Source organism: Bos indicus x Bos taurus, chromosome 5 (assembly GCF_003369695.1).
Source record: "Bos indicus x Bos taurus breed Angus x Brahman F1 hybrid chromosome 5, Bos_hybrid_MaternalHap_v2.0, whole genome shotgun sequence".
Taxonomy (NCBI): domain Eukaryota; kingdom Metazoa; phylum Chordata; class Mammalia; order Artiodactyla; family Bovidae; genus Bos; species Bos indicus x Bos taurus.
Window position 1 is genome coordinate 80,855,860 of NC_040080.1, and position 26,410 is coordinate 80,882,269.

The window sequence follows — 26,410 nt, forward strand, 5'->3', positions numbered from 1 at the left end:
AGAATTTGGATAAGAACTTGAAGAAGAGTTGCTACTACATATGAAGAATGTGATCTTTGTTGTCCATTCCTATTGAATTTCACCTATAAAACATTGAATGGATGCATAATTCAATCTAACTTCGGTTCCCTTTGAACAATGATACATTCTTCAGAAAAACTAAAATACAAGTGTTAGATAAGCCTAACAAAGTATTCCTGAGTGAGAAAACTAAAGCTCTGGTTTTCCAGTATGTCTTTCAATAGCAAAGCTATATTTAGCAAGAAGAAAAGAAAATGATGAAATGGAACAGTTGAAAAGAAAAAAAAAAAAAAAATCAAAGCTTACTTGTGGCAGCCGGTTGGCTCCCTTCATCTTGACCAAGCTATTATGATGTCCTCAATTTGTTGTTTTGATATGAAATTATGGTTTTACACTCATCCAGGGTAGCTCATCTTAAAAGCACCAGTGTACATAAACCTCTCATTGCCAATCTGCTGATTGTGGAGCCAAAAGTTGTCAGCTAGAAAAATTACCTTTTAAAATATTTTATTTAGAATGACTATTTTTATTAGAAAAATATTTTTTATTATTTTTGTATGCATGACAGCAAAAAAAAAAAATAAAAGAAAAATGCAATCCCTACTCTGTTTTCACAGTGTGAATATTGCACTGACAAGAAATGCTACAGCCTTTAGATGTTGCAAAAGTACCTGATTTGTGAGCATCTTTCCTTCTAATGAGATGTGTGTTGTGATGCAGAACTTATATTCCTCATGGATCCTGCATTCTCAGAATTATTACTTTTTCTTCTGTGAATTAGCACCACTTTTTTTTTTTTTTTTCACTTTTGTTAATAGTACAAGGTCCAGCTCTTGGCAAAGTTGTCTTCCATTTGGGAAAAAACAAAAACAAAAAAACAAAAAAACTGAGTTAAATATCTCAGTGTGATTTTAGGTTAGTACTCTGGACCAGAGTGGACTCACCCAGCAAGAAAACCCTTCTTTTCTTTATACGAAGACTTCCAAGTTCTGTGATTTAGCATGAGCCTGTAGTAAGCAGAGAGCTATTTGATGCTGAATTCTGAGCAAAGGGTTCTTTGTGGGAAGGTCTGTCAAACAGCGGAGTTACCATGGCAACCCTGGCTGGATAACCCATTTGGGAAAATACTTGTAGGACCTAACACTCTATCATCTGTCATTCAATAATTTCATGTTCATAATAACTAGGAAATCAATGGCTGTCCTCTGAGACAGTTTGTGGAAAGGGCAGGCACGCTATTGGCAGCACACAGCTTACATTTGCGTCTACTTGTTGTGATTCTTGTGCCAGGTTACGAGTGTGAGAAAGAACTCGTTTGTTTGGCCTGGCACAAAGATGAAAGGCAGGTTCACTTTTGCAATCTAATTACAACTGTAGTGTTTATATGTGCAAAAGAGAAAGAACCAATGACATATTAACAAAGCCTTTGCTAGACTATTAGGAAGTAAAGTTCACCTAATATTAGCATTTCACATTTCAAAATTCTGCAGGAAAAGACAAGTCCAAGTTATCACGTGACTGGCATGAACAAATTTGGTAATGTAAGAGGCATTTTTCTTATCTTAGCTTTCTAATTAAACTGCTTATCATTGTAGAGCTGTGTTACCTGGCTGCTATGGTGTAGAATATAAAGTGATCTTAGAAAAGTAATTAAAATTCTTAAACATGCAGCCCGTTGACTTTACATACAATTAGTTTTTAGAGTGTGAGGTTTAATAATGAGGTCAGTTAGCTGAGTAGAGAAATATACACTTAATAATTACCTTGACAGTATTTATCAACTGGAAAAAATGCCAGGGATAATTTCAGTAAATGGATATTATAAATAAGAAAGTATGATGAACTGAGACCATGAAATGAGTAGAACTGAAAAATTAAGCATTTTGTATTCTATGAAGAAAGGGATATTTCACCTTCATGAAGACATTTGGAAGACACAGATTTGCACGTATAAAAAGCTAATTGTTTTCAACTTAGAAGCATTCTGAAACATAAAGATGTTTGTAAATTGCTTTCTTTTCAGCACAATAGGTTTTTATTTTAAGCTGTTCCCAGTGAAGTACTGCTATCATTCTGTAAGTTTACAGCATTCAAGTTTTGTCAAAGTGGAAGTATGGAAGCTGATTAAAACATCATCTTTTTCAACATAAGAGATGAAGTCTTTGAAAGTCAAAATGGTATTTTTTCCTAAGAAATAGTAGTTCTCTGAAGAGCTGTGCTGAATATGAGCACATGAGACTGAAAGATTATAAGGTCCCTCTTAATTGAAAACCTGAGGTTTACTGAAGATTTTTTTTAAATAATATTTTCATACATTTTTCCCAGTAAACAATATAGCATCTTGTTGAATTTTCAAAGATCTGTTGAGCAAATTTACTGCTTGCTTGTCTCTTTCTCTTCTTTCTTTCTCACTCTTGAACTTTCTTCCCTCCTCTCCCTCCATATTTTTCACTTTTAATATTTTTGGGGGACTGAAGAATATAAATTTCTATTATTAATGCTCACAATTCAAAAATGAAAACTTCTGGTATATTTATTTGAGAAACTTCTGCAGATGGTCCAAGCCATATGAATAGAATCCAAAGCATATGAATAGAATCCAAGTGGTATCAAAAGTAAAACTATATTATGGAATAACTTTTTACTCCAAATAGTTTTTCTTTTAAAAGAGAGGGTTGATTTTATTTCTAGATGTAAGAACAGAAATAAGAAGTGGTACATATATACAATGAAATATTAATCAGCCATAAAAAAAGAACAAAATAATGCCATCTGCAGGGACATGGATGGACCTAGAGATTACCATACTGAGTGAAGTAAGGGAGAGAGAGATAAATATTAGACAAATAGAATATTACTTACATCTGAAATAGACAAATAGAATATTACTTACATGTGAAATCTAAAAAAATGATACAAATGAACTTATTTAGAAAACAGAAACTTACTCACAGACTTAGAAAACAAACTTATAGCTACCAAAGGGGCAACATAGTGAAGAGGAACAGATTGGGAGTTTGGGATTGATATGTACATACTCCAGTATTTAAAATAGATAACCAGTTGGTAGGAATGTAAACTGATATAGCCATTATGGAAAACAGTATGGAGATTCCTTAAAAAATTAGAAATAAATCTACCACATAACCCAGCAACTCCACTACTAGGCATATACCCTGAGAAAACCACAATTTTAAAAGACAAAGATACCCCAATGTTCACTGAAGCACTATTTACAATAGCCAAGATACCAAAGTAACCTAGATGTCCACTGATAGATGAATGGATAAAGAAGATGTGGTACACATATACAAAAGAATTTTACTCATTCATAAAAAAAATGAATTTTAGTCAATTATAGTGAGGCTGATGAACCTAGAGTCTGTTATACTGAGTGAAATGAGTCAGAAAGAAGAAAACAAATATATTATATTAATGCATATACATGTGATCTAGAAAAATGGTATTGATGAACACATTTGCAGGGAAAGAATGGAGGAAGGTACAGATGTAGAGAATGGACTTGTAGACACAGTGAGGGAGGGAGACATTGGGATGAATGGAGAAAGCAGCATCAACATATATACACTATCAGGTGTAAGACGGGTAGCTGGTGAGAAGTTGCTGTGTAGCTCAGGGAGCCCAGTCTGGCACTCTCTGATGACCTGGAGGGATGGAATAGGGGGATGGGAGAAAGGCTTGGGAGGGAGGGAATGTATGTATAATTATGGCTGATGCACATTGTTCTTTGGCAGAAACCAACACAACATTGTAAAAACTAAAAAAAATAAAAATAAACAAAGGGAAAAAAAACCCCAACAAGGACCCACTACGTATAACACAGGGAACTCTGATCAATATTCTGCAATGACCTATGTGGGAAATGAATCTAAAAAATAGTAGATATATTTATATGTATAACCGATTCACTTTGCTGTAGGACAGAAACTAACACAACATTGTAAATTAATAAAAATTAAAAAATATTATAAAAGTTAAAGTTAACAATATTTAAAATAAATTGCCTTTAGCCTTTAGATAAAGAGATTTACCATGCTTTTGTTTTAGGAAATATATTTTAAATACCTTTTATTTTTTTAAAAAAGGTTGAAATCTATGTTATTTTTAAAATTCTTTTATTCATTTGTTTACTACATTTGTTGATTCTTTATAGGTCCTCAGGCACCCTGCTGTGTGCAGAAGTTACAAAAATAAAGGAACTCTATCCTCAAGTACTTCTCCGTCCATTGGGAAAAAAAAAGAAGTAGACAGGGATTCATAGGCTGCTATGGGAGCACTGAAAGGAAGTATTCCATATATTATTCTTAGAGGCATTTACCTTACTGTAGAAATTTGTTTATATGAGGTCATTTCTGATTTTAGGGACTGTAGTCTGCCAGGTTCTCTATCCATGTTTTTTTTTTTCCAGTCAAGAATACTGGAGTCAGTTGCCATTTCTTCCTCCAGGGTATCTTCCTGACCTAGAGACTGAACCTGCATCTCCTGAGTCTACTGTATTGGCAGGTGAATTCTTTATCACTGAGCCACCTGGGAAGACCCTTATCACCACTTTATAAATAAGGATTCAGAAATACCAACATGTAAAATATTTCTTGGTATTCTCAATAAGATTCAAATGTTTAAAAGGATATTTTTCAATATTCTCAATGAAACTCAGAGACAACTAGTATTAACATATGTTTTATTAATTATTTTATGGGACTGTCTTCAAAAGTTCCACAAATTAGGTGGTTTAAAACAATGGAAATGTGTTGTCTCCTTGTTTGGGAGCCCAGAAGTCTGAAGTCAGGGTGTCAGCTGAGCCATATTCTTACTGAAGTCCCCAAGGAAACTTCTAGCCTCTTCTAGCTCTGGTAGAGCCAGGTAGTTCCTTAGCTGTAGCAACATAATTCCAGTCTCTACCTTCTCTCTGCAAGCTTTCTCCCTGTGTCTTTACATGACCATCTTCTTCTTAGGACATCAGTTATATTCGGCCCCTCCACTCTATCTGACCCTGTTACATTTTCAATGACTCTGTGTCTAAATAAGGTCATGATCTGAGATACTGGGAGCTGGACTTCAGCATACATTTTGGGGGGGACACAATTCAACACCTAACAGTATAAAAATGTCCACTTTAATGAAAATGAAACACTGTGAAAAATTTTTTTTTTCTTTCAGAAGAATTAATCTATTTGTTTTCATGTTTTGTTGTGCAGAATAATGTGCAGCCTTTTTTAGTGTTTTCATTTGAAAACCATAAACCTAAGACTTCTTAAAAACCCTCTGTATTCTCAAATGCTGGAAAATACATACACACATAATTAAAAAGATGGAAACGGTTATTCTGAAGCTTTTGCATAATAACTCAGCCTTTAAATACAAGCCACTACTTGGAGTTCTTTATCATAGGCAGTTCCATAATTAGCACATCTCTTGCTACACCACTTTACTGTTGAGCCTTCTGATGTATTTTTGACCTAGCCTGACGTGAAATGCTAAAATGTTGACCTGTTCATAATTTTAGTGATACAGACTTTTCTTTAGCATTTAGGATGTCAGGGAGTATATTCTCTTTGGTACCCTACATAGGAGGAAGAATGCTTCTATGAGATGTAAAGGAAGACTAATTTAATTTGGAATCATGTTTGGTTTAATGGCTCTGACTGTTGAATCTCTCTTGGCCTTTATTTCCTCCTCTTTAAAGATGAAAAGGCTGTTGTCAAGATTAAATGATAACAAGAGAAAATGCCTCTTTCACTGTTGCCCATATAGAAGCTACCTGGGAAAGGGCTGACCACATTTGATTGGAAATGTCATACAAGGTAAGCCTAGGCTCTCCCAACCTAATGGCTAGAAAATGAGAACAAACAAAACCAGTGTTACCCCTGATGTAAGTACAGATATTCTATCTGTAGCATCTCCTTTCTAGCCTTCCTTCATCTTCCCAATTAAGACAGGAATGTGAAGAGGAATAGAAAGGTGGCATCCCCATGTGCTGCATTCGATATACACTACCTCCCCTGGTGTTTCTCTATATTTAGTCATGGGTTAGATCAGTAAGCCTCACACCTGAAAGTGAGAAATAGCATTGGTCAGACAGACTTCTCTCACTGGCTGAAAGCAAACAATCAATTGATACAGGATTCTTCATCTACTGGGCAGTCATTAGCTAAAGCAGAGACATTGCATCTTGGGGTTGACTTTTTAGCATGTTAAAGAACCTGGAGGATAAGCTGATTCTGGCTTATTTTATTGTATTGGGTTATTGCTTCACTGGGTACTGATAATTGAAGCAGGAATGCTATTTCAAGTAAAAGACATCAAAAGACATTTCATTTAAACCTAGCTAATTCTTTACAAGGCCCTATAGGTAAATAAAAATAGAGTAGCTATGACCTTCTTGTTTCATTTTCTTTCCCTATTAATTTCAGTTTTTAATGTGATCAGCAGCTTTTCTCCTAGGTTATAATAGCCCAGAGGAACTCTGTTTATTAACAGGAGACAAAGAAGTTGAGAAGAAGGCCAAGAGTTTAAGATCTCTGGGTAGTCCAATATCTGCTATTCATTTCTCTATGATCTTAGGTTAAGACAAGTTATCTCTCTTGTGGGGGAGAGGTTAGCTCTGAAATAAAGAGATTGCATTAGATCAACTTTAATTAATATCTCTAGGGTTACAGTTTCCTCACTGAAAATCTAATAATTCCTATAGATATTTCCCACCATATCTGTGTATACAAAAATACAATTTTACATGTAAGTAGAAGTCATATCAGGCCCCCTTGAACCACATATATGGGCATACCTGGCTTTCATTCCCAAGGTCATGTCATGGTCAAAATGACTGCTTCATCTGCATTCATCATGTTCAATTTATTTCTGCTGGAAGGGAAATGGAAAGGAGAAAGGGATGATGAAGAAAAATGAATGAAGTGAATGATCCAGAAGTGATTTTAGGAAGGTTCTTGGGAGTTGCCTCATGACATATCACTTACATTTCATTTATGGGAAACATGGCTATACTTGAGAAATGAGTTTTGGGAGATCATGTACCAAGTTAGAAATTGGGAGTTCTTTTACTTTAGAAGAAGGAATGTGTTATTTTAGGTGAGCAACTAGCAGTCTCTGTTTTAGAGATAACATAGATGCACACTGAGCAAACAAAAAAGAAGAAAAAGAAGACATTGTGTAAGAAAAGATATGTAATCAGAATATACCACATGGCTCGACTGTGTTGCTTATGTGATGTAATGACTGAATATTGATATAAACAAAGAATGTGGTTTAACAATATTAAAAAGTTAGAAGAGGAGTAAACAGCTAAATACTCATTGTTCACCATGGAATATCAAATCATAATGTCAGAAACCTAAAAATCTAGAAGTAAGAGCTTACTTAGTTAAGATGGTTAAGTGTTAAGCAAATTGCCAACAAGAGTAATTAAAACTGTGATCACTTCTGTGATGGAAAATACAGAATGCTATGGTGAGATCTAACTGACAAATAATCTCACTTTGAACCTAAGGAAAATTGTCCCAGAAGAAGTCATGTGAGATGAGTAGATATTTATGGGACAGATAAAAGGTTTTTCATTCAGAAGGACTAGCATAGTCAGAGGTCCTGAGGTAGTGAGGCATATGACAGAGCACACCTGAAGACTGGAATGAAACTGTGACTGATGAGAGCAGCAAGAACTGACTCTGGAAAAGCACAGTTAATCATATCTGGCCTTGCAAAACACTGCAATGGATTTAGGTATTTAGCATTAAGACACCAGGAATTTATTGAAGACTTAAGGTAAGGGTGTGGTCTGATCCGGTTTGTATTTTAAAACATAACTGTACTACAGATAGGCTTCGCTGGTGGCTCAGATGGTAAAGAATCCACCTGCAATGCGGGAGACCTAGTTTTGATCACTGGGTTGGCAAGATCCCCTGGAGGAGGGCATGGCAAACAACTCCAGTATTCTTGCCTGGAGAATCCCCATGGACAGAGGAGCCTGGCAGGCTATAGTCAATAGGGTCGCAAAGAGCTGGACGTGACTGAGCAACTAAACACAGCACAGCACAGATGACCTATGGAAAGTGTGTTGTATGAGCTACTTGAGAAGGCAAGGCGTATGTACTGGAATCAGTTTTGTACACTTTAGATGATGATAACTTCACCTTAGTTGATTGCTGTAAAAATAATGTCAACATGAGAGTAGCACTGAGAGATATTTAGAAGGAAAGTCAATGGGACTTTCTCTCTTTCTATACACACACACACACACACACACACACACATATATATATATATATATATATATATATATATATTTATATATATAACTGTAAAATGTAGCTACAGGTTTGGAACTTTGCCTTTTCTTCCTAGAGTACAGCAGCACAAACTGCCCACATATAAATAAAAGTTTAGTAAATAAATATCTCAGTCTGTGTATAGGAAAATATTGACACCATCAAATTTTTAAAAGGTAACATCCTTTGTTGTAAAGCATCTAACATTTCTGGTGAAATTTCAACTTTGGGAAAATATAATTAAGTATAGAAATGCTTTTTTAAATGTATTTAAAGGGAGAAATTGGTTACCTTGTGGTAGATAAAACACAATTATTTGGAAATGACGAATTGTGTCCAGAAGGCATGCTTTACCATAGCAACCTTAACACTGAGTTACAGTATGTCTTTCAGTTTTACAAAGGGTCATTTATCATGGGAGGAATGTGTTGAATATGTCACATTTTACTATCTGCCTATTTAGTTAGATAATCAAGATCTTGACTCTTGAAATGGAATTATTCTAAGTTTTGTCTACTTTCACGCTTGCAAATATAATGTGTATACTTTATATTCATTTTAAATTTTAAATAGATTGAAAGAGATGAAGTCTGGCTTACATGAACAGGACATAGAAGCAAAGCCATATTTTAGTTTTCTGCTAAGACTTTAAAACTGTGTAACTGATGGTGAAGGCTGAAATATTTTCTCTGAGATTGACAAATATATATTTCTTAATCTGAGCCATTTAAATTTGAGACTTTAAACATAGAATAAATTGGAGAAGATGATTTAAAATAGAACTTTGAGCAAGTATGCTACATTTTTTTTCATAATTGTTCCTATTTCCTTCACATACTTATATATCTCAATAGTTTAAACTTTGGTAACTAAATTTTTATTTTAGAGATGAATTTTTCTTCTGTCAAAAATAAGATTTTTTTTTTTCCTTTCTGAAGAACAAGAATGGCAAAAGAAGTACTCTCTGATTAAAAGCATTTTTTTGTTTTTATTTTACTTTTCTCAACAAGTATTTTTTTAATATAAATTTATTTATTTTAATTGGAGGCTAATTACTTTACAATATTGTATTGGTTTTGCCATACATCAACATGAATCCACCACGGGTGTACACGTGTTCCCTATCCTGGACCCCCTTCCTTCCTCCCTCCCTGTACGATCCCTCTGGGTCATCCCAGTGCACCAGCCCCAAGCATCCTGTATCCTGCATCGAACATGGACTGGTGATTTGTTTCTTATATGATATTATACATGTTTCAATGCCATTCTCCCAAATCATCCCACCCTCTCCCTCTCCCACAGAATCCAAAAGACTGTTCTATACATCTGTGTCTCTTTTGCTGTCTCGTGTACAAGGTTATCGTTACCATCTTTCTAAATTCCATATATATGTGTTAGTATATTGTATTGGTGTTTTTCTTTCTGGCTTACTTCACTCTGTATAATAGGCTCCAGTTTCATCCACCTCATTAGAACTGATTCAAATGTATTCTTTTTAGTGGCTGAGTAATGCTCCATTGTGTATATGTACCACAGCTTTCTTATCCATTCATCTCCTGAGGGACATCTAGGTTGTTTCCATGTCCTGGCTATTATAAACAGTGCTGCGATGAACATTGGGGTACACGTGTCTCTTTCAATTCTGGTTTCCTCGGTGTGTATGCCCAGTAGTGGGATTGCTGGGTCATAAGGCAGTTCTATTTCCAGTTTTTTAAGGAATCTCCACACTGTTCTCCATAGTGGCTGTACTAGTTTGCATTCCCACCAACAGTGTAAGAGGGTTCCCTTTTCTCCACACCCTCTCCAGCATTTATTGCTTGTAGACTTTAGGATCGCAGCCATTCTGACTGGCGTGAGATGGTACCTCACTGTGGTTTTGATTTGCATTTCTCTGATAGTGAGTGATGTTGAGCATCTTTTATGTGTTTGTTAGCCATCTGTATGTCTTCTTTGGAGAAATGTCTATTTAGTTTTTTGGCTCATTTTTTGATTGGGTCTTTTATTTTTCTGGAATTGAGCTGCAGGAGTTGCTTGTATATTTTTGAGATTAGTTCTTTGTCCATTGCTTCATTTGCTATTATTTTCTCCCACTGTGAAGGCTGTCTTTTCACCTTGCTTATAGTTTCCTTTGTTGTGCAGAAGCTTTTAAGTTTAATTAGGTCCTATTTGTTTATTTTTGCTTTTATTTCCAATATTCTGGGAGGTGGGTCATAGAGGATCCTACTGTGATTTATGTCGGAGAGTGTTTTGCCTATGTTCTCCTCTAAGGGTTTTATAGTTTCTGGTCTTATGCTTAGATCTTTAATCCATTTTGAGTTTATTTTTGTGTATGGTGTTAGAAAGTGTTCTAGTTTAATTCTTTTACAAGTGGTTGACCAGTTTTCCCAGCACCACTTGTTAAAGAGACTGTCTTTTCTCCATTGTATATTCTTGCCTCCTTTGTCAAAGATAAGGTGTCCAGAGGTGCGTGGATTTATCTCTGGGCTTTCTATTTTGTTCCATTGATCTATATTTCTGTCTTTGTGCCAGTACCATACTGTCTTGATAAGTGTAGCTTTGTAGTAGAGCCTGAAGTCAGGCAGGTTGATTTCTCCAGTTCCATTCTTCTTTCTCAAGATTGCTTCAGCTATTCGAGGTTTTTTGTATTTCCATACAAATTGTGAAATTATTTGTTCTAGCTCTGTGAAAAATATAGTTGGTAGCTTGATAGGGATTGCATTGAATCTATAGATTGCTTTGGGTAGTATACTCATTTTCACTATATTGATTCTTCCGATCCATGGACATGGTATATTTCTCCATCTATTAGTGTCCTCTTTGATTTCTTTCACCAGTGTTTTATAGTTTTCTATATATAGGTCTTTAGTTTCTTTAGGTAGATATATTCCTAAGTATTTTATTCTTTTCATTGCAATGGTGAAAGGAATTGTTTCCTTAATTTCTCTATTTTCTCATTATTAGTGTATAGGAATGCAAGGGATTTCTGTGTGTTGATTTTATATCCTGCAACTTTAGTATATTCATTGATTAGCTCTAGTAATTTTCTGGTGGAGTCTTTAGGGTTTTCTATGTAGAGGATCATGTCATCTGAAAACAGTGAGAGTTTTATTTCTTCTTTTCCAATTTGGATTCCTTTTATTTCTTTTTCTGCTCTGATTGCCATGGCCAAAACTTCCAAAGCTATGTTGAATAGTAGTGGCGAAAGTGGGCACCCTTGTCTTGTTCCTGACTTTTAGGGGAAATGTGTTCAATTTTTCACCATTGAGGATAATGTTTGCTGTGGGTCTGTCATATATAGCTTTTATTATGTTGAGGTATGTTCCTTCTAGCCCTGCTTTCTGGAGAGTTTTTATCATAAATAGATGTTGGATTTTGTCAAAGGCTTTCTCTGCATCTATTAAGATGATCATATGGCTTTTATTTTTCAATTTGTTAATGTGGTGTATTACATTAATTGATTTGCGGATATTGAAGAATCCTTGCATCCCTGAGATAAAGCCCACTTGGTCATGGTGTATGATATTTTTAATGTATTGTTGGATTCTGATTGCTAGAATTTTGTTAAGGATTTTGCACAACACAGAAATACAAAGGATCATAAGAGACTATTATCAGCAATTATATGCCAATAAAATGGACAACTTGGAAGAAATGGACAAATTCTTAGAAAAGTACAACTTGCCAAAACTGAACCAGGAAGAAATAGAAAATCTTAACAGACCCATCACAAGCACAAAAATTGAAACTGTAATCAGAAATCTTCCAGCAAACAAAAGCCCAGGTCCAGACGGCTTCACAGCTGAATTCTACCAAAAATTTAGAGAAGAGATAACACCTATCCTACTCAAACTCTTCCAGAAAACTGCAGAGGAAGGTAAACTTCCAAACTCATTCTATGAGGCCACCATCACCCTAATACCAAAACCTGACAAAGATGCCACAAAAAAAGAAAACTATAGGCCAATATCACTGATGAGCACAGATGTAAAAATCTTTAACAAGTATTTTTATATACAGCTAGAAACTTGGAGAGATTTAGCAACCAGAGACCATTACAATGCCTGGAATGAATATTCTTGCCTAGGCAAATGTTCTAGTTGGTCTGAATGTGTGCATTGGATTAGGCCTGCTCTTTTATATTGTAGCAGGGTGCTCTAGAAGTTGAGTCCAAATATATGAAAACTTTTCCCAAAACACTACCATATTACCCTTACCTAAAAGCATCACGTGTCTTGGCATTTAAACTTACTGATAAAAGCATCTTTCTTAGTTTTTTCTGAAATGCTGTAACAGGATACTATTGACTAAGTGGCTTAAACAACAGAAATTTATTTCTCACAGTTCTGAAGCTAGGAAGTCAGAGATCAAGGCACTGACAGATCTGGTGTCTGGTAAAGCCCACTTCCTGGTTCATAGAAGCTGTCTTTCCCTGTGTCCTCAACATGGCAGAGTAGGTCTCTGGGATCTCTTTTACAAGGCACTAATCCCTCTCATGAGAGTTCAGCCTTATGATCTAATCATATCCCAAAGGTGCCCATTGTCAAATTCCAACACATTGGGCTTAGGTTTCAACATGTGAATTTGGGGCGGGGAGGGCAAACATTGATCATCTAAAATGTACGTTCCAAAAGATACTTGAATTTGACTTCCTGCCTGATAGACTTGTTTTGTTGTTTGATAAAAACAACTGCGGAGGCAACCTCTTTATCACTTTCAGAGATAGAATATCAAGATGAATGTTGTAGCCTGATCAAGGACAAGTTCCAAATATTCTTACTTGGAAAGGGAAATTGTATTTTCTTAATTCTAGTTCAGTTCAGTCGCTCAGTCATGTCCGACTCTTTGAAACCCCATGAATCGCAGCATGCCAGGCCTCCCTGTCCATCACCAACTCCCGGAGTTCACTCAGACTCATGTCCATCGAGTCAGTGATGCCATCCAGCCATCTCATCCTCTGGCATCCCCTTCTCCTCCTGCACCCAGTCCCTCCCAGCATCAGAGTCTTTTCCAGTGGGTCAACTCTTTACATGAGGTGGCCAAAGTACTGGAGTTTCAGCTTTAGCATCATTCCTTCCAAAGAAATCCCAGGACTGATTTCCTTCAGAATGGACTGGTTGGATCTCCTTGCAGTCCAAGAGACTCTCAAGAGTCTTCTCCAATTCCACAGTTCAAAAGCATCAATTCTTCGGCTCTCAGCCTTCTTCACAGTCCAACTCTCACATCCATACATGACCACAGGAAAAACCATAGCCTTGACTAGACAAACTTTTGCTGGCAAAGTAATGTCTCTGCTTTTCAATGTGCTATCTAGGTTAGTCATAACTTTCCTTCCAAGGAGTAAGCGTCTTTTAATTTCATGGCTGCAGTCACCATCTGCAGTGATTTTGGAGCCCCCCAAAATAAAATCTGACACTGTTTCCACTGTTTCCCCATCTATTTCCCATGAAGTGATAGGACCAGATGCCATGATCTTCATTTTCTGAATGTTGAGCTTTAAGCCAACTTTTTCACTATCCACTTTCACTTTCATCAAGAGGCTTTTGAGTTCGTCTTCACTTTCTGCCATAAGGGTGGTGTCATCTGCATATCTGAGGTTATTGATATTTCTCCCAGCAATCTTGATTCCAGCTTGTGTTTCTTCCAGCCCAGCGTTTCTCATGATGTACTCTGCATAGAAGTTAAATAAGCAGGGCGACAATATACAGCCTTGATGTACTCCTTTTCCTATTTGGAACCAGTCTATTATTCCATGTCAAGTTCTAACTGTTGCTTCCTGACCTGTATACAGATTTCTTAAATTCTTAACTCTAAGGAAACATATTTTCAAAATGTTTTAATATTTTTAAAAATGATAAAGAAGCTTGTAATTCATACATGCCTTGAACATTATAGTATATCCTTTTCTCCTTGCACTAAAAAGCTGATGTTAAATTAATGGTTATTTTATATGCAATGCCATTTTGGCCACAGGAAATTTGGTAAGTGTCATTGTCAACACAATCTGAGAAACATCAGCCACTTTCATGGAAAGCAACTGGCAATCCAGTGACAAGGCTAATAGTTATGATGTTCTTCTTTAATATAGTCACAGTTTTAGTTTCATACTCTTCATTCAATCATGCATTAGTACATGCTGTGTATCGGTTACATGCCAGATAGTATTCAAGATGCCAGGAAAGCAGAGATGATGATGTCCTCCAAGATATAACAACCCAGCAGACAAGTAAGGAGGCAATGTTAGAATTCCTAGAATAGTGATAATTATAACATGGTGTGGAGATACAGAGATAGGGGCACTGTGTTCAACTTCAGAAAGAAGGAAAAACTCACAGAAGGGTAAAATTTGAATTTGTAGATGAGTAACTATAGTCACTGTAGAGGAAATAACATCATCAAACATACACAGGGATAAAGTTGCAGGAGAATGTTGTAGACTGGCAGGACTGTACAGTGTTTGTAGGGTGAGTAGAGGAAGTTAAATGTTGAAGTTAAATGGCACTTTGTGTGGGTCTTAAGACTAGCCACACTTTCAGATAATGTTTATATGTGTGTGTGCATAAAATATATAAAAATTCATATATATGTATATGGGTGTATGCACGCATATGTGCTAAGTCGCTTCAGTTGTGTCTGACTCTGTGACCCTATGGACTACAGTCCTTCAGGCTCCTCTGTCCATAGGATTCTCCAGGCAAGAATAGTGGACTGGGTTGTCATTCCCTCCTTCAGGGGATCTTCCCAACCCAGGGATCTCCTGCTTTGGCAGGCAGATTCTTTACCAATGAGTCACCAAGAAAGCCCATATGAGTGTATATATTTATAGTATATATATAATGACAAGCTTAGTCTAACATGCATGTTAACTTTCTTGATGGTTAAGTAACAAAAACTTAATTGTTTAATTTCCTAATTATTCATCCTTGCAACAGATAAGTAGCAGCCTTTATCTTATGTATGCAACCTATAACTTGTATGATTACAGATTTGTATATTTTTATTAAAAAACTAAGCATTGAATTGCAAGGAGAGATAAGAAAGCCTTCCTCAGTGATCAATGAAAAGAAATAGAGGAAAACAACAGAATGGGAAAGACTAGATCACTTCAAGAAAATTAGAGATACCAAGGGAACATTTCATGCAAAGATGGGCTCGATAAAGGACAGAAATGGTATGGACCTGACAGAAGCAGAAGATATTAAGAAGAGATGGCAAGAATACACAGAAGAACTGTACAAAAAAGATCTTCATGACCGAGATAATCACGATGGTGTGATCACTCACTTAGACATCCTGGAATGTGAAGTCAAGTGGGCCTCAGAAAGCATCACGATGAACAAAGCTAGTGGAGGTGATGGAATTCCAGTTGAGCTATTTCAAATCCTCAAAGATGATGCTGTAAAAGTGCTGCATTCAATATGCCAGCAAATTGGGAAAACTCAGCAGTGGCCACAGGACTGGAAAAGGTGTTTTCATTCCAATCCCAAAGAAAAGCAATGCCAAAGAATGCTCAAACTACCACACAATTGCACTGATCTCACACGCTAGTAAAGTAATGCTCAAAATTCTCCAAGCCAGGCTTCAGCAACACATGAACTGTGAACTTCCAGATGTTCAAGCTGGTTTTTGAAAAGGAAGAAGAACCAGAGATCAAATTGCCAACATCCACTGGATCATCGAAAAAGCAAGAGAGTTCCAGAAAAACATCTATTTCTGCTTTATTGACTATACCAAAGCCTTTGACTGTGTGGATCACAATAAACTGTGGAAAATTCTGCAAGAGATGGGAATACCAGACCACCTGACCTGCCTCTTGAGAAATCTGTATGCAGGTCAGGAAGCAACAGTTAGAACTGGACATGGAACAATAGACTGGTTCCAAATAGAAAAAGGAGTGTATCAAGGCTGTATATTGTCACCCTGCTTATTTAACTTCTATACAGAGTACATCATGAGAAATGCTGGGCTGGAAGAAGCACAAGCTGGAATCAAGATTGCTGGGAGAAATATCAATAACCTCAGAAATGGAGATGATACCACCCTTATGGCAGAAAGTGAAGAAGAACTAAAGAGCCTCTTGATGAAAGTGAAAGAGGATAGTGAAAAAGTTGGCTTAAAGCTCAACATTCAGAAAACAAAGATCATGGCATCCAGTCCCATCATTTCATGGCAAATAGATGGGGAAACAGTGGCTGACTTTATTTTGGGGGGCTCCAAATCACTGCAGATGGTGATTGCAGCCATGAAATTAAAAAGCACTTACTCCTTGGAAGGAAAGTTATGACCAACCTAGACAGCATATTAAAAAGCAGAGGCATTACTTTGTCAAGAAAGGTCCGTCTAACCAAGGCTATGGTTTTTCCAGTGGTCATGTATGGATGTGAGAGTTGGACTATGAAGAAAGCTGAGCACCAAAGAATTGATGCTTTTGAACTGTGGAGTTGGAGAAGACTCTTGAGAGTCCCTTGGACTGCAAGGAGATCCAACCAGTCCATCCTAAAGGAAATCAGTCCTGGGTGTTCATTGGAAGGACTGATGTTGAAGCTGAAACTCCAATACTTTGGCCACCTAATGCGAAAAGCTGACTCATTTGAAAAGACTCTGATGCTGGGAAAGATGGCAGGCAGGAGGAGAAGGGGATGACAGAGGAGGAGATGGTTGGATGGTATCACCGCCTCAATGGAAATGAGTTTGGGTGGATTCTGGGTGTTGGTGATGGACAGGGAGGCCTGGCGTGCTGCGGTTCATGGGGTCACAAAGAGTCTGACAACCGAGTGACTGAACTGACTGAAGCATTGAATGATAAAGTAGAATTTATACAGTTCTAATAGGGTTATTTTCCCCTGCTTCTCGGAGCATCATGCTGTAGCAGATTATCATTTATTTGAATTTATAACTGACATTGACAAACAAAAAAAACTACATTGATATTTGCATGTATTAACTTTTTAAAAATAGAAACATGCTTTAAAATCTAAATTGAAAAACTTGGAAACATCACTTTCATTCTATGGAACAGTAATGAAAGTGGAATGTCATCCTAATTGAATCATTGGTATCATTTCTGCTTATATATTATCAGGAAAGTGTAGGTGGGAGAAAGATACTGTGATATACACTTTAAAACACTAACAAAGGCATTATAGCTTGCATCAAAACAAGGAAGTAACCGTAGTTGCTACATATGGATGACTGACTTGAAAACTGGCCTTAAGGAATTTTATTCCTAGTAAAACATCCCTGACTTTTTAAAAATTCTGTGATCATGTTTCATGCAAATCCAAAAGTAAGCTGCATCTCTATATATAGTCATGACTTCGTCCTATTTAAAATGGTTAAACCGAGGATTCTATAAAGATTCTCTACATTTTACCTGTGGCTACTTTTCTACCATGAAATTTCAGAGTTGGCTGTTATGTAAAACAAAGCAATTTCACTGCAGTCCTCCTTGGAAGACAGCTCTGATATATGAAGAAAGCACTGATCTATTGCTGCTTCCCTGAGTGGATACAGCAGCAGCCAAAGGAAAAGGGCTTGGCTGGAGAATAGACGGGTGACCATTGTCGGTGTAGGTGTCAGTGGCAGGGTGACTGCTGGCTCAGATCAGCATCTGGCTGACAACTCACAGCCTGGGAACCAGTCAAATGTGACAAATCTCCCCTTGCAATTTGATGGGATGCCCTGCTTGATTTCTTGTAGCCAGAAGAAAAGCAGATTTCCGATTAAGGCTGCTTTGTAACTCCATTCAGAGATAAAACAGGATTTTCTATGCTAATTTGTACTCTTTTCCATAGGAAATGAGAATAAAAAGAAACCCTTTGTTAAATGGGCTTGAGCAATAACTCTGTCGTAAGTGCCTTTCTTTTCTTGTTGTTTTGTCCTGAATGCTGGTGTTTATATTTGGTGTTTTGGTTATATGCTTTTTTAAAAAGTAGGATGGCTTCTGTGAGAGTTGCCATAAAGCTGTGGTTAGACAGTGTTCACTGCCAAACTAGTGTCTCCATGTGCTGTAATCCTGTTTAGTACCTGTACAATAGGGGAACAGCTGGTGCAGGCTGCAGTTGGTATGTGAGTATGCTATGTTGGGACTTGGGATCCACACAGACAATGAACCAGGTCAGCTTAGAACAGACCTAAGCACCCCTCAGACAGCTGGCTCAGTAACTATACACTAGCCAATCTTGGGAGGGTGATTCATGGAATAACATTAATTTTCTTCTCTAGCAGACGGTGAGGTAACGGAAGCCAGGTTGATTGTGCTGCCTTGGGATTTCTACCTAATGATCTTCTGGAAAGCAGGTGCATTGGCAAGGATTTTAAGCTTCTGAAAATTCAACTAGTATTACAGAGTAAACCTTTGCTGCCATGGGGGTTTTACAGGAGCCGGGTGCATTAATGTGAGATCATTACAAAGCATTTTGGTGACTACTACAGAATTAATGGCACTTTTATGACTTGTGGTTAATGAATGTCAAGAAATAAGAGTTTATATCTGTTCAAATTGTAATTTTAAATCAAACTTGCAAGCTGTCAGATGCATCCACCACATGAGGACTCCTTCTTGGTAATATTTGGTGTTTCTCTACATCCATCACAATTTTAGATCGTTGCTTGGAACCTCAGCTACAGTTCTACATAGGCTTGATGTAAGTTTTACCATGACAAAAGCAAAGCAAGTTGTCGCTTCCAAGAGGGCAATTTCCATGTCGTCCCTGTGGAAACTTAAGTTTACTTCAGCATTGAAGTAGGTAAAATTATTCCTATTTGTGGAGCATCTCCTGATTTTGTTAAGTAGCATTCTTTAAGTTACTGATTGGCCGTGTGGCCTAATGGATAAGGCGTCTGATTCTGGATCAGAAGATTGAAGGTTCAAGTCCATTCATGGTCGTTTGTTAAGCTCAAGTAATGCAGGGGCATCTGCTGTGAGCCCATTCAACTCTCTGTCCTTCCCACACTTCTAAATCATCCAGTCTTTACTCATCTCTGTCTTCTGCCTGAGGAAAAAAATCTCCCTCCAATCAATACCAATTGATTTTACCATGCCTCTCATCCTATTTACTCTGACTTCCTTTACTTTCCTGTTCCATCTCTCTGCAGCATCTTCAGTCTCTTCTTTCTTCCATGCATTCCTCTTTTAAAACGAGCAGACGAACAAATCCTTTCTTGATCCTGTCATCTCCTACAGTGTCATTTCAGCTTCCTCTTCTCTCTATTACACACTTCTTGAAAGAATAGTCTTCATCCACTGTCAACACTTGGTCACTTGCCCCATCCCTCATTCAACTCTCTGTAGACCTCACTGTCTTCCCCTACACAGCCTCTCAAGAATGGCTGGTACATTCCAACCTACCACCCTCCACACCACACCACTACCTGGAATCCTCAGCCATACTTGACCCTGCTAACGAGCCCCTCATTTTTGAAACTGGGTGGATTCTTGACTTTCTTGACTCTTTCTTTTCTATAGGTTCAGTTCTGAAGTCTATTTTTCTGTATCTTTTTCTGTGATATTTTCCCAATTCACTGTTGTCAAATATATCTTAGTGACCTTCACATCCTTATAATTATATTTGCCCTTTCTAACTAAAATTTAAACTCCATAGAGGACATCTTATTTGAAGAAGTATCTCGATACAGTCATACCCAATTCCAATCTATTTCCACAGTAACTCTTCTTCCTGGCACCCTTATCTCTATTAATGACACAGCTTTGAAATCAGACAGCCGGTCTTACAAATGTTCTAATTGTTGATTCCTTCCTATCCCTTGGGGGCTTCCATGGTGACTCAGACAGTAAAGAATCTGCTTGCAATGCAGGAGACCCAGGTTCAATCCCTGAGTTGGGAAGATCCCCCAGAGAAGGGAATGGCTACCCACTCCAGTATTCTTCCCTGGGAAATCCAATGGGCAGAGGAGCCTGGCAGGCTACAGTCCATGAGCTCTCAAAGTCGGACATGCCTGAGCGAGTAATACTTACGCTTCATATCCCTTACCAATTACTTGGCAAAACAGCTTCTTCCTATTTCTGTAGCATTTCTCTCATTTGCTCAGTATACACTTCTTTTCCATTCCCCCTTTTAATGACTGTTTATACACTATTGTAAAAGATTAATTTTTATTATTAATACTGTTATTAGATTCCTCTTTGTTTCTTCCAGGTCAAAACTCTTGAAAAATTGAACAATGGCCTATACATTGTCACTCCCTTACACAAAAATCTTCAGTAGCTCTTCATTACCCACTACAGAAAGAATAAACACAGACCACCCAATAGACAAGTTCATCTCTTCTCAGAGGATTGATTCCACAATTTACCCTGCAGGGTAAATTATGTCATTCCTTTAATGTTCCTATGCTTTCTTATTCATATGTTCACTATTCTTTTCACTGAAAATTTTTCTACAGCTCCTCCATCTCTCCTGGCTAAATATATCCTATCTTATGAAGTTTTTCTGAGAAACAGTAAAAATATTACCAACATTGAAGTCCAAATACATGCATTATATACTTATAAGTAAATGATATATAAAATAGATCTCTCATCAAGCTAATACCCCACTGTGACTAGTATACTATATCTCTACTGATAGTTCTGTTTTAATGATTTATTTATTTAATTATTTAAGGTTAGCAGTGTATCCGTGTGTATCAATAAATACTTGTTGAATGAACAAATGAATTTAACTGATGGTTTTTAATTAGAATCTCTTGGCTCATTATCTTGGTCTTTCTTGAGGCTGACAAAGTTATCCATTTTGCTTTTATTTGTAATTTTATTCTCACTGATGTGTACACCATTTACACCTATTTATACTATTTACACTAATGGAAATAGTTAAACGGATTTATTGTTGAAGCAGAAAAAGAAAAATAAACACAAATACAATTAATTTTTATTTTATTAATTAATATTAGAAGAGAATATTATGTATCTGCCATTACACATCAAAAATTATGAAATAAATTCCCAGTCAAAGGAGCTATGTGTCACAGACACCTAGCAGATTGTCTGGCATGTTCATGAACCTCTGTTGGTTATCATTATTGTAATAAATTTCTAGTAATAAACTCCATTGGAAATCATGACTAGTGTCCAGAGATTTATGAACATATACTTGCACACAAAATCTACATATGCATCTCATTCTCTGTGCATATGTGCTTACATAGTACATGCACAATGGGAACTTCTTTTGTCAATATGACATTTATTCAAGTCATGAGTAGCTAAGCTCCTCTCTGCCATAGCTCCCTTCTTTTTATGAATGCCTATTCTGGGTGTTCTTTGGAAGGAATGATGCTAAAGCTGAAACTCCAGTACTTTGGCCACCTCATGCAAAGAGTTGACTCATTGGAAAAGACTCTGATGCTGGGAGGGATTGGGGGCAAGAGGAGAAGGGGACGACAGAGGATGAGATGGCTGGATGGCATCACCGACTTGATGGACGTGAGTCTGAGTGAACTCTGGGAGTTGGTGATGGACAGGGAGGCCTGGTATGATGCAATTCATGGGACTGCAAAGAGTCAGACATGACTGAGCAACTGAACTGAACTGAACTGAACTGATCTGGTTATCCTAAAGTATTTCTGATTTCATTTGTCGAACAACTCCTCTTTGTTCATTAAAACTTAGCATAGAATCAACTCCGATTTTTTGTTTGTTTCTTTTTGGCACTCCGTGGCAATAATTTAAATTAGATAAATCTTTAAGCTTCTTTATACTACAAAATGTTCCCAAAATTTATCTGAATTTATATAATCCTATACCTCTGATCTTTTGTACATGGTTCAGTTAGTTCAGTTCAGTTCAGTCGCTCAGTAGTGTCCAACTCTTCCCGACCCCATGAATCAGCACGCCAGGCCTCCCTGTCCATCACCAACTCCCAGAGTTCACTCAGACTCACGTCCATCAAGTCAGTGATGCCATCCAGCCATCTCATCCTCTGTCATCCCCTTCTCCTCCAGCCCCCAATCCCTCCCAGCATCAGAGTCTTTTCCAATGAGTCAACTCTTCACATGAGGTGGCCAAAGTACTGGAGTTTCAGCTTCAGCATTATTCCCTCCAAAGAAATCCCAGGGCTGATCTCCTTCAGAATGGACTAGTTGGATCTCCTTGTAGTCCAAAGGACCCTCAAGAGTCTTCTCCAACACCACAGTCCAAAAGCTTCAGTTCTTTGGCGCCCAGCTTTCTTCACAGTCCAACTCTCACATCCATACATGACCACAGGAAAAACTATAGCCTTGACTAGACGGACCTTTGTTGGCAAAGGAATGTCTCTGCTTTTGAATATGCTATCTAGGTTGGTCATAACTTTCCTTCCAAGGAGTAAGGGTCTTTTAATTTCATGGCTGCAGTCACCATCTGCAGTGATTTTGGAGCCCAAAAAATAAAGTCTGACACTGTTTCCACTGTTTCTCCATCTATTTCCCATGAAGTGATGAACCGGATGCCATGGTCTTTCTTTTCTGAATGTTGAGCTTTAAGCCAACTTTTTCACTCTCCACTTTCACTTTCATCAAGAGGCTTTTGAGTTCCTCTTCACTTTCTGCCATAAGGGTGGTGTCATCTGCATATCTGAGAGGTTATTGATATTTCTCCCAGCAATCTTGATTCCAGCTTGTGTTTCTTCCAGTCCAGCGTTTCTTATGATGTACTCTGCATATAAGTTAAATAAGCAGGGTGATAATATACAGCCTTGATGTACTCCTTTTCCTATTTGGAACCAGTCTATTTTTCCATGTCCAGTTCTAACTGTTGCTTCCTGACCTGCATACAGATTTCTCAAGAGGCAGGTCAGGTGGTCTGGTATTCCCATCTCTTGAAGAATTTTCCACAGTTTATTGTGATCCACACAGTCAAAAGCTTTGGCATAGTCAATAAAGCAGAAATAGATGTTTTTCTGGAACTCTCTTGCTTTTTCCATGATCCAGCAGATGTTCGCAATTTGATCTCTGGTTCCTCTGCCTTTTCTAAAACCAGCTTGAACATCAGGAAGTTCACAGTTCACGTATTGCTGAAGCCTGGCTTGGAGAATTTTGAGCATTACCTTACTAGCGTGTGAGATGAGTGCAATTGTGCAGTAGTTTGAGCATTCTTTGGCATTGCCTTTCTTTGGGATTGGAATGAAAACTGACCTTTTCCAGTCCTGTGGCCACTGCTGAGTTTTCCAAATTTGCTGGCATATTGAGTGCAGCACTTTCACAGCATCATCTTTCAGGATTTGAAATAGCTCAACTGGAATTCCATCACCTCCACTAGCTTTGTTCGTAGTGGTGCTTTCTAAGGCCCACTTGACTTCACATTCCAGGATGTCTGGCTCTAGGTCAGTGGTCACACCATCGTGATTATCTGGGTTGTGAAGATCTTTTTTGTATAGTTCTTCTGTGTATTCTTCCCACCTCTTCTTGATATCTTTTACTTCTGTTAGGTCCATACCATTTCTGTCCTTTATCGAGCCCATCTTTGCAGGGAATGTTCCCTTGGTATCTCTAATTTTCTTGAAGAGATCTCTATTCTTTCCCATTCTGTTGTTTTCCTCTATTTCTTTGCATTGATTGCTGAAGAAGGCTTTTTTATCTCTTCTTGCTATTCTTTGGAAGTCTGCATTCAGATGCTTATATCTTTCCTTTTCTCATTTGCTTTTTGCTTCTGTTCTTTTCACAGCTATTTGTAAGCCCTCCCCATACAGCCATTTTGCTTTTTTGTATTTCTTTTCCATGGGGATGGTCTTGATCCCTGTCTCCTGTACAATGTCACCAACCTCATTCCATAGTTCATCAGGCACTCTATCCATCAGATCTAGGCCCTTAAATCTATTTCTCACTTCCACTGTATAATCATAAGGGATTTGATTATAGGTCATTATAGGTCATACCTGAATGGTCTAGTGGTTTTCCCTACTTTCTTCAATTTAAGTCTGTATTTGGTAATAAAGAGTTCACGATCTGAGCCACAGTCAGCTCCTGGTCTTGTTTTTGTTGACTGTATAGAGCTTCTCCATCTTTGGCTGCAAAGAATATAATCAATCTGATTTCGGTGTTGATCATCTGGTGATGTCCATGTATAGAGTCTTCTCTTGTGTTGTTGGAAGAGGGTGTTTGTTATGACCAGTGCATTTTCTTGGCAAAACTCTATTAGTCTTTGCCCTGCTTCATTCCATATTCCAAGGCCAAATTTGCCTGTTACTCCAGGTGTTTCTTGACTTCCTACTTTTGCATTCCAGTCCCCTATCATGAAAAGGACATCTTTTTTGGGTGTGAGTTCTAAAAGGGCCTGTAGGTCTTCATAGAACCGTTCAACTTCAGCTTCTTCAGCATTACTGGTTGGGGCGTAGACTTGGATTACTGTGATATTGAATGGTTTGCCTTGGAAACGAACAGAGATCATTCTGTCGTTTTTGAGATTGCATCCAAGTACTGCATTTTGGACTCTTTTGTTGACCATGATGGCTACTCTATTTCTTCTGAGGGATTCCTGCCTGCAGTAGTAGATATAATGGTCATCTGAGTTAAATTCACCCATTCCAGTTTATTTCAGTTTGCTGATTCCTAGAATGTCGACATTCAGTCTTGCCATCTCTTGTTTGACCACTTCCAATTTGCCTTGATTCATCTACCTGACATTTCAGGTTCCTATGCAATATTGCTCTTTACAGCATCGGACCTTGCTTCTATCACAGGTCACATCCACAGCTGGGTATTGTTTTTGCTTTGGCTCCATCCCTTCATTCTTTCTGGAGTTATTTCTCCACTGATCTCCATTAGCATATTGGGCACCTACTGACCTGGGAAGTTCCTCTTTCAGTGTCCTATCATTTTGCCTTTTCATACTGTTAATGGGGTTCTCAAGGCAAGAATACTGAAGTGATTTGCCATTCCCTTCTCCAGTGGACCACATTCTGTCAGATCTCTCCACCATGACCTGCCCGTCTTGTACATGGTACTATATTCTTAAGAGATGTATTGCCATGAAATAGTTGCCTAACTTCTAATATCAGTTTCACAACACTGAGTCTCTCCCCAAATCATAAGATTTCATTTTAATTTGCCATAACTCCAGTCTAACTCCAGTAGCTAAAAAGTTGATATTAACATTCTTAGTTGTTAAGATTTTGAACAAGTTAGTCATTATAACCCATCCAAGTCATTCAGAAAGCAGAAAGACTGTTAGAAGTTGGGATAGGATAGATGGTCTTACATGAGATACTCCGGGAGTTGGTGATAGACAGTGAGTCTGGTGTGCTGCGTTTCATGGGGTCACAAAGAGTCAGACACAACTGAGTGACTGAACTGAACTGAACTGAACCGAACATGAGAAACATGTTTTTCATGTAATACTATCAATATGCATTTGTCATGAGGCACAAGCCATTAACTCTGCTTCCAAAATGGAAACTGAGATTCAGAAAGTTAAGCATGGTACTGCAGCTCAATTTGTAGAGCTGAGCCTTAAACCCATGATGTTTTGCTTTTGAAGCCCATATTGTTCCATTATTCTATGTTTCCATAATGCTATAGAAATTTCTATTCCACACTAAAGCCATTCCATTCTGTGTCTGGTTTCCTTCAGACCCTTCTCTCTTTTATTCAAAAATAATTTATCACTTGATAGGAATGAGTTCAACCTACTTATGCTTTGTTTGTTTTGGTACAAAGTTTATACAAACTTTGGTACAAAGTTGCTGTCTTAATGTAGTTAAGATGCAAAGCCACTCTGAACATCAGTATTTTTAAAATGGGCAATGTTTTGCTCCAAGGAATAATTAGTGCTCTATAAACATACTGTGCATGTATTTAGTCTGCTTATATAAAACTGTCCTTATTTTGGATTTATTCTCTCTTCTTTCAAAAAAAAAAAAAATATATATATATATATATATATGCACCTTATCTTTATGGTTAAGCAAATGACCTGACAAGTATTGATGATCTATTTGAAAACTTGACAACTTTTATATTGATATTTCTGAATAGTCATTCAATTATTCTAGGTTATGTTCTATTTCTTTATACAAAATTGCTTAAGAGGTCATTAGAAGCCATCATGACTTGTAGTGTCAGGATAAGTTGAGCTTTTTCATGCTAACTGCATT

General features: G+C 37.4%; 1 protein-coding gene and 1 non-coding gene across 2 annotated transcripts in view; both read left to right on the plus strand.

The window, feature by feature from the left end:
• PDZRN4 (PDZ domain containing ring finger 4) overlaps positions 1–26,410 on the plus strand; it is a 432,600-nt gene that overhangs the window by 234,623 nt on the left and 171,567 nt on the right.
• Positions 19,134–19,206, plus strand: TRNAQ-CUG. Its single transcript has one exon. It is a non-coding gene; the product is annotated as a tRNA-Gln (tRNA).